Here is a 13,003-nt window from a genome sequence, read left to right as displayed (position 1 = left end):
GAGGTTGAGTAGGGACAATGAATGTGTTAGAAATTAGAGAAAAGGGGAGACGAGCAAGGCCCCAGTGCATTGGAGAGGCTAAACTCTGCTGGCATAATTCACCTGGTGCAGCTGTCAACTCTACCTATATGGGCTTCCTTTCCACCTTGCTAAAACCAAACAACGAGGCCAAACCACACTTTTCTTCTAAACAATTTGATGGGGAAGCTGCACCTGGCAAGCCCCTGTTTGCTTTTTGCTTCAACCTTGGTCGTCAAAATCTGCCAGCAAGGGTTCCCCAGTGCCTCCTGAATAGAGCCCAGATCACTCAGTCTAGCATCCCAGACCCTCCTTTAACTCCTCTTACCCCATCTTTTTTGAACATGTTTCTTTCCTTGCCTTTGATGCATCCGTGTATATTACAGACCCATGCCCTGGCCAATTTCTGCCATCCCTAGCTCTTCCCTTGCTCATGCAGGCAACTCCAGACAGGACACCAGCCTGTCTTTCTCCCTCTGCTTCCTAAATATCATGCCACCTTTTCCCACCTCTCCAACCAGGATAAATCAGCAACTATGTCCCAGTCCTCTGAAACCTTGGCTCTGCACCCTGCCCTGTCCCCTGGCACTCATCAGCCCCTACTTGGTCTTGCTTGAACTCCTCTCTCTTCTGCTGCCCAGTTGCCATGCTTAAAGGCAGGCTCAAGATCCAGTGACTAGAACTTGACCACAGCTGCCTTGAACATTTGCCACATGAATGGAAGTGCCTACGTTTTAGTCTAATTGTGTCCACAGAGGCTTAGAAAATTGAAAGCACACTTATTTGGTAAAGAGTCTTTGTTAACTTCCAGTGAAAAGGATTTCTGGGACCTGGACCTCAACTCCCCCAGGAGGCAGGATTTGGCAATCGTTCTGGGCAATCTTGATCCAGCCAGCTTCTTGTTTACTTGGGTGATTTACCGGCTTGATGGCTGTCTTGTTTCTGAACCAATGGTTCCTAAACAAACCATGCACCCTAGCTGCACAGTACAATCACCTGGAGGAGTTTAAAAAAAAAAAAAAAATCCGGGCTGTATCCAAACCCGTCCCATAAACCTCTGGGAGTGGGAGTTCAGGCATCAGTAGTGTGAAGGTATCCCAGGTGCCTCCCATATGTGGCCAGGGTGGTCAACTGTGGGCTGTAGCCAGAGAATGATTCTTTTCAGCAGAATGTGATCTTTTGCACATGTCGTTGAGTAGGATCACCAAGGTAATAAATGTTCATTTTCATGCTGACCCGGCAGACAAGGGTCAGGCTCGCAAGACAGTTCAGCTACACGGACTTATTCACATCCACCAGGTTTCCGTAAATAAGAACCTACCAACTGGACATCTGTTCCAGAATAAAGCCAGTGCTGGCCTCTACCCCAGCCCTCAGCATTTCTCACTATCTTATGAATCTAGTTTCTAAAGATGATTCATATGACCTCACCAATATTTATAACAATTTTAAACCCTGGGCAAAAAGTTTGGAATTCTGATCCTGCAGTTAGATAAACCTCTGAGTTTGAGGCTGATAAATATTCAAGCCCGGGGAGTGATGTTGGGTGTGATTTCCCACATTCTTAACACCAGCAAAAATGTCTCTTCTCCTCCTTATGAGTCAGCTCAGGAACCCACGGTGTTAATCTAGAGAAATGCTGAAACCTTGAGGAAACGGATTCAGAGACGTAGGCATGGCAAGTTCACACGAGATCTTTTTTAATTCAAATTCATTTCTATTCAAATGTGACCACCACTGACTATAATTATGCATTTTCCCTTTAGGAAAAAAAATCCTATGAACCTTCGCATATAGTTTTATGGATTATTCTTTAACACACAGGTGACACTATTTGTGAAACAGGGTTTCTCCCACCTACTGAAACAGAGTGTTTAATTGTTCCAGAGAATACCTACTGAGTTCCTACTTGAATTTGTACTTTACTGTTATGTATATTTCATTTGTATTAATTTGGGCTTAAATATTACCTACTGATAATTTCAGGTACTAAAAGGTAATGCTTGCATATGATACCTTTTGTAAAAACTAGCTGACGGGTCCGTTTGGATGATAGCTCTTAGAAGTGGAAGAAGGGAGCCTGGATCCTAGGCTTGACCTGAATGGACTTTGAAAACCCTTAGCACCCAGGGAAAAAAAAAAAAAAAAAACTATTACTAACGCAGACAGTTACTCACTTAAACGGTTCTACTTAGGATTTTTCAACTTACCGTGGTACAAAAGCAAAATGCATGCACTAGAAAACATACTTGGAGTATGGAATTGGGATCTTTTCCTGGGTGAATACAATGTACTCTGCTCCTCTCTGGTGATACTGGGCAGTAGCAGCAGCAGCTCCCTGGTCAGCCCCATGGTCACAACACAAAATAACCCATGCCCATGCTCTACAGTGTACTGTGGAACTAAGCAAGGATGTTTTCTAGGTCAGATGGATTCAATACATTTGGGACTTAACAACAATTTCAACTGATGACGGGTTCATCAAGGCATAACCCATGCTAAGTGGAAGAGCATCTGTACTTATTTAAAAGAACCACTAAACTTGTGTTTCCCTTCGTATGTCTCCTTATGTCAGCACAGTGACATGTAAGGAGGTTTGGAAGCTCTACAGACCCTCATTCAGATCCTCTCTTGTTATTTATTTGCTACAACATGAAGAAACTCACCTACAGCCTCAGTTTCCTTAGGAACAAATAGAAAATAATCAAACCCGCGGAAGGAACACAGGTAAGGCGTGTAGAGTTCCCAGCTAGAGCAGGAAGGATGTAAATGACTGTTGATCCTTATTCATTCTAGAACTGCCAGGTGAGGCGGTGGGCTGGGCAGGGAGGCTGGGTGCTGTTGGGACAGCCCCGGAGTGTGCACAGCTGCCAGCCAGCCAAGAGCAGAGCCAGTGAGATCAAGAGTTCCCACAAATAAAATTGCAGCCCGTAAAAAGTCTAAGAATAGTGACCCAGGATTTCCAGTCAAGTTCTGTTCTCTCACTAACTCCGGGAAATGAATGAGAGAAACCACATCAATCTTTGGGGGCCTAATTGTGGCTTTGTGTTGGTTTTGTGGCCATTGTTGGAATATGTCATTGGTATAAATGTCTGGGCGGCTCCAGTGATCAAAAGCAGCACTGCTGACCTCAACCGAGAAAGGACACAGCACCAAGAAGCTCAATGTCTTCAGAAAAAAAAAAAAAAAGCATAACCCATAATTGTGTTCACTTCCAATGCTTTCCCCTGAGTGATAAGAGAGGCAAACATTCCCCAAAAGGCACAAGTGGGCCATCCCCTAATTCTAAAGCAATCCCATCACTCAATTCATTCATTGATTCAGGTAATACTCAGCCATAACACTGGCTGAAGCCCTTACAGGAATTTAAGTCTTGAAGCTAGTCATTCCATAGTCATGTGCTGATGGGACAGAATGTCTTAGTCCGTTCAAGACAGTAAGCGTTTATTTCTCACCGTTCTGGAAGCTGTAGATCCACGGCTGGTGAGGGCCCGAGTCTTGGTTTGCAGATGGCTCGCTCCTTCAGGTATCTGGACCTGGCAGAAATACAGCTCTCAGTTCTCTGGCCTCTTATATAAAGCGCTGATCCCCTGCATGGTTAACGAATTAACTTCATTCTCTCCCAAAGGAACCACCTCCTGGTGTTTCAACATATGAATTTGGGGATGACAGGTGTGAGGAATGCAAACATTCAGTCTATTGGTTTTGCAAAACATCTCTGAATCCCTGGAAACAGGCATTTGGTGTAGTGGTTACGATGCCAAGTGGGATGTCACCATCCCATTTCAGAGTTCCAGGGCTCCAGTTCTGGCTCTACTTTCAATTCCAGCTTCTTGCTAGGAGGCAGCAGATGGTAGCTGCCTGGGTCCCTGTCATCCATATGGGAGACCTGGATTGAGTTCCTACATCCCCGCTTCTGCCTAGCTCAGCCCTCAGCTGTTGTGAGCATTTGGGGAGTGAAGCAAAATCTCTCTGCAGGAAAATCTCTGTCTCTCTCTTGAATAAAGAGAAAGTAAATTTAAAAAAAAAATCTCTGAATCCTAAAATACTTATTTTAGTTTATAATTAGCATAGACGCATTTCCAATGTTCTAAATGTTTTGGACTTTTGTTTGGTAAGTATTCCTTGTGCTACCTCTTTACCTGGCACTGTCACTTGACATCCCCACACCACGTTGGCTTTGCTTGAGGCAGTCGCGGCTGGGTTGAGCACCTGGAATTCAACCTGTGGGGCTCTTCCTTCTCAGAAGCAAGCCCTGCTCTCTTTGTCCTGAACCAGACGCAAAGCTCACAGAAGTGTTGGCTGACCATGCAGTCTCCCACATCCTGCCCTATGTTCCTGTATCCATGGAAACCAGTTCCATCAACACTCCTCAGGAGGCCAGTGCCGAGGTCTTCATCCCAAACACCACCACACCCACATACGCACATTAACCCCCACTTCGATCTGACCACAAAGGACCATTGAAGACAGTTTTGCCCTGCGGAGATCCTGAGCATTGAGTCAACAACATTTTGGCTCAGTATCCTGTGCTTTTTCCCAAGATGGAAGCATCTTTGGGTTTAGAGGCATCCACTCCATGTGCACTTCCGCAGAGTCCAGCAAATTCTACAGATTGATAAGTGGCCCCATAACCACGGAACCAAAGGGACCAGAACAAAAGATGACACGCAGACGAGAGAGAAGTTCTCTTCTATGCCTTCCTACAAATGAGAATTATTGGGGATTTTGCTCTATTTCCAGAGCACAGAGATCCATGGCCTCATTCAAGGGAGAGAGCAGTCTCAGCTCCACCTTGTGCCTACTGAGAAGTCCTGAGAAAAGTTCTCAACTCTTCACCCCTCAACCTAGAATAATGACCCCATCACACCTGAAAGCACAGGATAGAAGGGAAGCTCCATCTGCAACTCTCTCCTGGCTCAGGTCCCTGAAGAACTTACTAGCACAAAGCAGTCCGCAGGGCAGATTTCCCAGCGGCCCTTACTGGAAGGCCAGAGTTGAGTTCCTCTTGGCTGTCCTCTTCCTGGCTTTCTCTGTTGACGTTGGATGCAAGTTTGCAACTAGACCAAAGCTGCAACTGACCTTCTTCAACTTCTCATTTCCCCTTCCACCTTCTCTCCTCCTACTGTCCCTAGCACGGGTCACACATTAAGAACATGTCCAGTGATCAGTGAATTCAACAGTACATGTCCACAGTGAATGAGAAAGCTCTTTGTGAACCCAATTTTATTTCTGGGAGAAGCAGGAGGTACTTTTGTAAAATGTCTTCATGGCCATATTCAGGCAAAGCTTTGTCGCTTGTCTCACACTGAGCCCAGGGCTGGGCACAAGACACAGCACCCTGGGTGCCGGCTCCGTACCCAATGTCGTCCCTGTCATGTTCTCAGGTCAAATTGAACAAAGTTTGACATTTGCTTGTCCACAGGAACCGTGCCTCCCTGTTATCACCACAACCTAAAAGGAAAGAGTTGGCAGACTCTAGCTCTCTCAGCTCAGCACATGACCCAAAATCTACCAGAAACTCACATTAAAATCCAAATACCATGATTCGGCCTCGGCCTCTGCCTCCAGCTCACTGTGAACCTCCCTCCCATTCCCGGCACCACCCACACCTAGATCCGCTTCCTGCTCTTCAAACAGCACATGTAGGCTTCTGTCCCCTTGCCCTCTGCTATCGGGTTCCTTTTCGTACCCCACACCTCGGTCCTTCACCCCCAGGAGCCCTGATCACCCAGCTAATGTGTATCTTGGCCCATTAGTTGCATTGTCAGCAGCCATCCCTTTCTCCTGGTGCCTATTGCAACAGGCACTGACTCAAGCAGCAGCTACCTAGCTTGTAACAAGCAAGCTCTCCTTACCCGTGGCTGAAAACAACTGCCGAGTGAATGAATGTGATGACCACAAATGATTTTAAACTCAGGGGACAGATGCCCATCTCAGCCATAATATGAGACAGGAAAAATTTAAACTGAGTTCACCTCTTTCCCGTCTAAAATGACTACAGTTTAACAGAAATCTGCTTGCTGGTATGTGGTGTTGACAAGCATGCGGGAGAATGTTCTCTCTGACATTCCTGGCCGGGGTGTTCATTGGTCTAACCTGGGGAGGGGTGGATGAGCCACTGTGCGATAGATGTGAACATCACAAATGCACAGAGCATTTGACTCAGAAGTTCCACTTCTGGGAATTTAGCCAACAGATGCACTAACTCGGGCTTCTGCAAAATGCTACATTCATTACAACACTGGTTGAAACAATCTAAGATCGTAAACAACGTAGAGATCTACCAAAAGGTCAAAAATGAAGCACAGTGGACACAGAGTGGAGCGAAGTGCAGAACAGTGGACACCATTAATGTGAAAGAGGCCGCAGGAAATGCTTGTAAAAGTTCATGGAAGGTAGAATTAAAAGATAAATTTATTGTGATGCAAAAAAACTTTTGAAACCCACAGTAATATTTCCAAAATGCATTTTCCATGAACTTTCCCAAGATCCCTTATACAAGAAGCTACTAATAATATTTATGGGTAAGAAAGAGGGGAAGAGGATGGTTGGAGGAAAGAAAGAGTGACCATACTGAGTGGCCTTCTAAACTGTGAGTCTGTCCAAAAGTAAACAAACCATCTATCATGCACTTGGAGAATTAAAAAATTTCAAAATATTATGGAATGGTTTAGCCAAAAAATAAGCAAAATTTCCTCTTATACTATGTTCTTTTTAAAAAAAAAAAATGAGAGACAGAAATAGAGACTATGAGCTCCCACCCACTGGTTCACTACCCAAATGCCCACAATAGTAGGGGTTCAATGTTGGGACCCAGGAACTCAGCCCAGGACTTCCACATTGGTGGCAGGAAGCCAACTACTAGAGCCATCATTGTTCTTTTCCAGGGTCTACATTAGCAAGAAGCCAGACTATGAGTGTGACCAGTGAATTTAGAAGCTAAGTAAAATAGACTGCGTTTAGACTGATGGATCTCTCCTCTCCAGTTGGCAACTTTGGACCACTTACTGAACTTTCCAGGGTCGTGGCTTGTCTGGGCCTACAGCTAGAATAAGGATGCACAATGAGTATCCCACCTTTGGAATGTCTGGCCCCAGAAGTTTCTCGAATTTTGGATTTTTTTTTCCCCTTTGGGGTATTTGCACACACATAATGAAGGATCTGGAAATAAGGCACAAGTCTAAACATAAAACTTATTTGTTTCATGAATTAGCCTGAAGGTAATATCTTAATTATTTGGGGGGTGAAACAAAGTTTATGTATATTGAACCGCAGACTTGTGGGGTCATGTCAGTGCTCAAATTGTTTTGGGTTTTGGAGCATTTTGTGTTTTGGTTATAGTTTTGTTTAGTTTTGCTTTGTTTTGTTTTTAATCCTGCACCAACCATACAAGGTAGTAAGAAAGCCTAGGAACAACATATGGAAAGAACCCCAAACAGTGTCTGTTCCTTAGTGAGGAGTTTATGAATAGTAACTCTATTCCCCAGTCAACAGCACAACCAGAAGCAACAGCCCTCCAAACCACGCACTGTCTCTGTGGCTCAGGGAGACCTGCTCTCACTTGCCATGGGCTCCAGCAGGAGGCTGGCTGCACCGGGAATCCCAGCTCTCTACCAAAAACTCGTGTGACTTCAAGCATCACTTCTCCTGCGCCTCGGTCTCCTGATCAGCAAAACCGGATTAAAATTACTCCAGGGGAGCAGTGCTCAGCACCAGGTCTCACACACGGTAAGTGCTCTATTAGGTATCAGCTCTTCCTGTTATACTCAGTATGACGTTCAAACCACTGTTACATCAGTGTGGTCTTGATTCTTACAGCCCAGGACTGCATGGAGGTCAGAGTGATGAGCTACGCCCCACCTTGCAGTTGTGCAAATCCACGACACGTCCACGCCACATCCACACCACATCCACGCCACATCCACGCCACGACCACGCCACCTGCACTCACAGAGCCTGCACTCTCTGGTTTCCTGGTTCTACTCTGGATTGTGTTTTAAGACTTATTCCATAAAAATGAAGCCTGATCAAACTAAGCTAAACAACATATCCATTTTCCCCAGAAGAGCTCCATTTGGGTTGATTTTTTTTTCTTTTAAATCTTCTAATTCCTCTTTTTGGAATGTTCCTTCCTCTGCAGAGCTGTGTGAAAGTCCTTCTGTCTCCCCTTGCCTTGACTCATGGCAGACACATTCATGGGGCTCTCCCACGGGGCATCAGACCCCACACCAGGCCCTGCCTTTGAGGAACTCTTGGTGCACCAGGACGTGCACCGTGGACGATGGCAAAGCAATGTGAGAAGGAGGGCACTTGGCCCCTGGGCATATGGATAAATGAGCAACAAAACAATGTGTCTGCCAGCTGCTGGAGCTCACCAAGTCTGCAGCTGAATCTGAGAACCAAGACATGTGCATTTCCAGATTCGAATTAGCAGGTACCACTGAAATTTCAGCTCGCAGCTCCCAGAACCCATGCATTTTGAAGATTAAGATACATTGACGACAACAACAACAATAATTTTACCATCCAGCTTTAAAAAAAATTCAAAAGGCATCCTCTAGCCTCTCTCCTTGCATTCTCAGTATGATCTTGTGGAATGGCTAAGACAGGCTTTCTTTCTAAATTTTATACCTGAACAGGTAATAAAATCATAAAGAGAGGCTTGTTTCAGGTGGTTCAGGCAGTAAAAATTCAGAGGAAGAGCATCTGATTTCCCCACACTGTCTCCCAGACCTTCTGAGAGATGTCAAATGAGGTCACAGACCTCAGAAACTAGGTTGGCAGAAGTTACTGTAAGAGGAGAGACTTTTTGTGTTTGGCAATGAATAACCAAAAGAGATGAGAACCTGCAGGCAGAGGGAAATAATAGGAAGTCAAAAGGTTTTAATAAAAGGTTTCTCTAAGGTAAATTAAGACAACAAAATATCTTGCACCATTTGTCAGATTAGCACCCTGTTGAAAAAAAAAAAGATAAAATCTATGCTGGTGAGAAAGAATGTTGGGAAATGGCATTCATACAGTGCTGATGGACATAGAAATTAACAGCCCAGAGTTAATTCATTTAACAGCAGGGTTTAAGAGCTTTAAACATGTTCAAACCCTTTGCTTCTACAGTTCCACTTCCAGGAATTTATCCCAGGGAAATGCTCATTAAGAGAGGCAAAGATGTCGCTGCAGGGATATCAGTTTCAGTATTGTTAATAGTGGACAAGAAAACCATCAAATACCTATGGGTAAGATTTCAGAGTTGTGTGATAAAATGGAAAACCCTCTGTGAAAGGAAAGTCACTGCCCCCACAAGATGCTTACAATACATTGCTGAGAGGCCAGGTCTCAACCTGGATGAGAACATTCCTTCCAAATGTAAACGCATTCAAAGAAAACACATACTCACCAAAATTGTTCTTGTGCTTATTTCACAGTGGTGTGTGTCTCTTTATTTTTCACTTTTAAATTTATCCATGGGTATTCTTTTTGTTTTATTTTATTTTGTGACAGGCAGAGTTAGACAGTGAGAGAGAGAGACAGAAAGGGCTTCCTTCCGTTGGTTCACCACCCCAAATGGCCGCTACAGCTGGCGCTGCACCAATCCAAAGCCAGGAGCCAGGTGCTTCCTCCTGGTCTCCCATGAGGGTGCAGGGCCCAAGGACCTGGGCCATCCTCCACTGCCTTCCCAGGCCACAGCAGAGAGCTGGACTGGAAGAGGAGCAACCAGGACAGAACCGGCGCCCCAACAAGGACCACAACCCAGAGTAGCGGCGCCGCAGGTAGAGGATTAGCCTAGTGAGCCGCGGCGCTGGCCCATGGGTATTCTTTTTAAAATGTTTACTTTTTTCACAATGAGCATGTGTTATTGACATACATTTTTTTAAAGATTTACTTATTGATTTACTTGAAAGGCAGAGAGAAAGAGAGAGGGAGAGAGGTCTTCTAACAGCTAGTTTACTCCCCAAATAACCTCAATGGCCCAAGGTGGGCCAGGCCACAGGCAGGAGCTGGGAACTGCATCTGGGTTGCCCACAGAGGTGCCAGGGACCCAAGCACTGGGACCATCTTTCACTGTCTTCCCAGGCACATTAGCAGAAATCTGGCTCAAAGCATTATAGACAGGATCCAAACTGGCACTCCCATATGGAATGCCCGCCTAGGGAGCTGCAGCTTCACCCACCGCACCACAATGTGGGATGCCGTGTTGGCGTCCATTTTTAAGATGCATTTTAGAAGTGGGTCTTCAGTATTCCTTGACCATGCCCATCGAGGTCTTCTCCTCAGTAAACTAATGGGCTTGCATGCAACAGGGTTTGTGAGTTCAAAGATTAACAACTGCCTGCTGCATTAAGAAAGACTGTACAAATCTTTGAAAGCCAGCACCCTGTTCAGAAGTTCAAATGCATCCCAAGAAGTATTCTGGACCCTCTCTGGGCAGCTTTCTCTCAAAAGATCAACACATTCACCATGACCGCAAATCCTCCGCACGAGACGCACCTGTCACTGTGCCCCAGCTGCACCTGTCACTGTCCCCCAGCTGCCTGTTGGGTGAATGCTGTGACCCACAGAGCTCTCTGGTCCCAGCTGCCTCATTTGAGCCATCTTTTCCTGCTACCCAGAGTGTCACACTCTCACAAACAGTGCAAAACTAGCATTTTTGCACAAGAGCAGTATGGAATTACTATCAAGTTGGATGGAAGGGTAAATCTCATGGTGTTCTCTGGTTGTGTGATCTCCTTTCCTTATTCTTTCAGCTCCTGTCCCATTTTTGTATTCCTTCCCATGACACCATTGCAAAGAATGATGGAGCTCAAGGTATCCAGTAAAAAATACAAGCAGTGTTTGTAACACACACACACAAGCACACCGAAAATAATCTCTGTAACTATTGGTATAACATTTGCAAAGGCTTGAGGCCGGTGCCGTGGTGTAGTGGGTAAAGCCTCAGCCTGCAGTGCCGGCATCCCATATGGGCACAGGTTCAAGTCCTGGCTGCTCCACTTCTGGTCCAGCTCTCTGCTATGGCCTGGGAAAGCAGTAGAAGATGGCCCAAGTGCTTGGGCCCCTGCACCTGCATGGGAAGACCCAGAAGAAGCTCCTGGCTTCAGATCAGTGCCACTCTGGCCGTTGCAGCCAGTTGGGGAGTGAACCAGTGGATGGAAGACCTCTCTCTGTCTCTGCCTCTCCTTCTCTCTGTGTAACTCTGACTTTCAAATAAAATAATTAAGTCTTTTTAAAAAAAAATGCAGAGCTGATGGAAAAACCACGTGTATGCTTTTATGATGACATTCTAAGCCCTTCTTGCAGGAATCATGTCCAACTCTCGCCAAGGCAATGCACTATCGCTTTAAATGCAAGCAATGGATGCCTGTTAGTAACAGTACAATCCTTCAGTCAAACAAGGAGTGAGATTAGGCTCCTCCGGCCCAGTGAAGCTTACTGGAAAGGGATCAATGTGTCCCAATTCTAATACCACATCCCGTGGTGGGAAGATTGTGTTTCCAATCCCCTTTCCTTAACAAAACTCACCACTTAGCAAACCTCACATAACTCTGAATGGCTTTTAAGTAGTTCGTACTTATAAAATATAGGGCTTCTGTGTCTCCTGATTAATCTTCCATGGAATAAACACAGGTAAACACAGCTGCCTTCTTCATAGGACACGTCTTAAGGTTAAAGGTATTTACAAAGCCACGTCCCAACAAACAGCACAAAATCACCTTCACCCGATCCCATGGATCCCTCCTACAGTGTGTAAGAACATCACACATTAGAGGGAATAAACACAGAAACAAAACTCTGAAGGGCAATGAGTTATCTTACCGTCTCCGCTCTTCACCGCCGGGGCCCGCCGGGCTTGCAGGAGCTGCTAACGCACAAGGTATCCCGGCAAGATTCCCTCCCCCAAACGAAGCTGCTGTGTGGACGCTGGCTATGAAAAACAGCAGTGCGTTCTGGGGTCAGCCCTGGATAACACAGCTAGGGCCTGTTCTTTCTCCAAAGAAGCGCGGGGTCAGGTCCATGCCCCATGAGAGCGACAGCTCACATTTTGTCAGAGGGCCCAGGGAAAGTGGACTCCTGGCGACGCCTGTGTCAGAGCCTTTTAGGGTTTTACTCCTGCAGCAGTGACACATCTGGGGAGCTAGGAGCAGGAAACTCAGAGCCAGGCACACAGCCAGAATCATTCAGCAAACATGCCAAGCCCTTACGAAACTCAGTCCCCCCACAGCCCATTGCCTCCAGGGTTTGCCAAGGCTAGCTCACTTGTTCTCTCTCTGTCTCTCTGTCTCTCTCTCTGTCTCTCTGTCTCTCTCTCTCTCTCTCCCCCCTAATGTGGCCCCGGCTTATTCCTGGACCGGGCCAGCCATTCCTGTCCAGGAGATAAGGCATCCATGTCACTGAAGTCCTGACCAGTCTAAGCCTGGGGTCCCGTGCCTTTGCCCCGTCTGCCAGCCTGTCAGTCCTTCTTAGCGTGAGCACCACTGAGATGAGCCCCGAGCAGTTCTGCCCCTGCTCCAGGCCCGTGGCTCTGCCGTGTGCCCTGAGAACAATGGAAGTCTCTCTGCTCTGCAGCCTGGAGGTGAGGTGATCACTCCTCTGCTCAGGATGATACACCAAGTGCACAGGTTGGACAAGGCGGACTCAAGATAGCCAGGAGTTGGAGCCAGGGCCCCTGGCTTCCATGCATGCCAGCCGCAGCCACCAGAGGAGACTAAGTTGTTGGGATATCATGTTTATTTCTCTTTTAACCTCTCCTGTGCCCTGCAGTCAGATGAAGATTCTCAATATGGTAGAGTCCAGCCTGTCACAGGGCCACCTAGAGGCCAAGACAGAAGGTGAGCAATGCTCCCACTGGGCATTCAAAGCCTCCATCCAGCTGATAGTGACACACCTCGCCATCATTACTCCCAACCTTTCCCAGAACCCTTTGCATTAGAATGGATGGGCCGCTTCTGGCTCCAGAAGACAGTGTTCTGACTTTGTTCTTAACATC

General features: G+C 46.3%; 1 protein-coding gene across 3 annotated transcripts in view; it reads right to left on the bottom strand.

The window, feature by feature from the left end:
• Positions 1–12,139, bottom strand: part of IL1R1 (interleukin 1 receptor type 1) — a 79,792-nt gene extending 67,653 nt beyond the window's left edge. Inside the window, exons 1-2 of one of the 3 annotated variants that reach the window (XM_062210021.1) lie at positions 11,833–12,139; positions 3,474–3,554 (exon numbers count right to left, since the gene is read on the bottom strand). The gene's annotated coding sequence lies outside the window, so the exon portion shown is untranslated. The remainder of the gene's footprint in view (positions 1–3,473; positions 3,555–11,832) is intronic. The other 2 variants (XM_062210018.1, XM_062210020.1) reach the window with 2 other exon arrangements.
• Positions 12,140–13,003: the final 864 nt, after the last annotated feature.

This window comes from Lepus europaeus, chromosome 13 (assembly GCF_033115175.1).
Source record: "Lepus europaeus isolate LE1 chromosome 13, mLepTim1.pri, whole genome shotgun sequence".
NCBI lineage: Eukaryota > Metazoa > Chordata > Mammalia > Lagomorpha > Leporidae > Lepus > Lepus europaeus.
The sequence above is the reverse complement of the archived record's forward strand: the minus strand, read 5'-3'. Positions and strand labels throughout refer to the sequence as shown.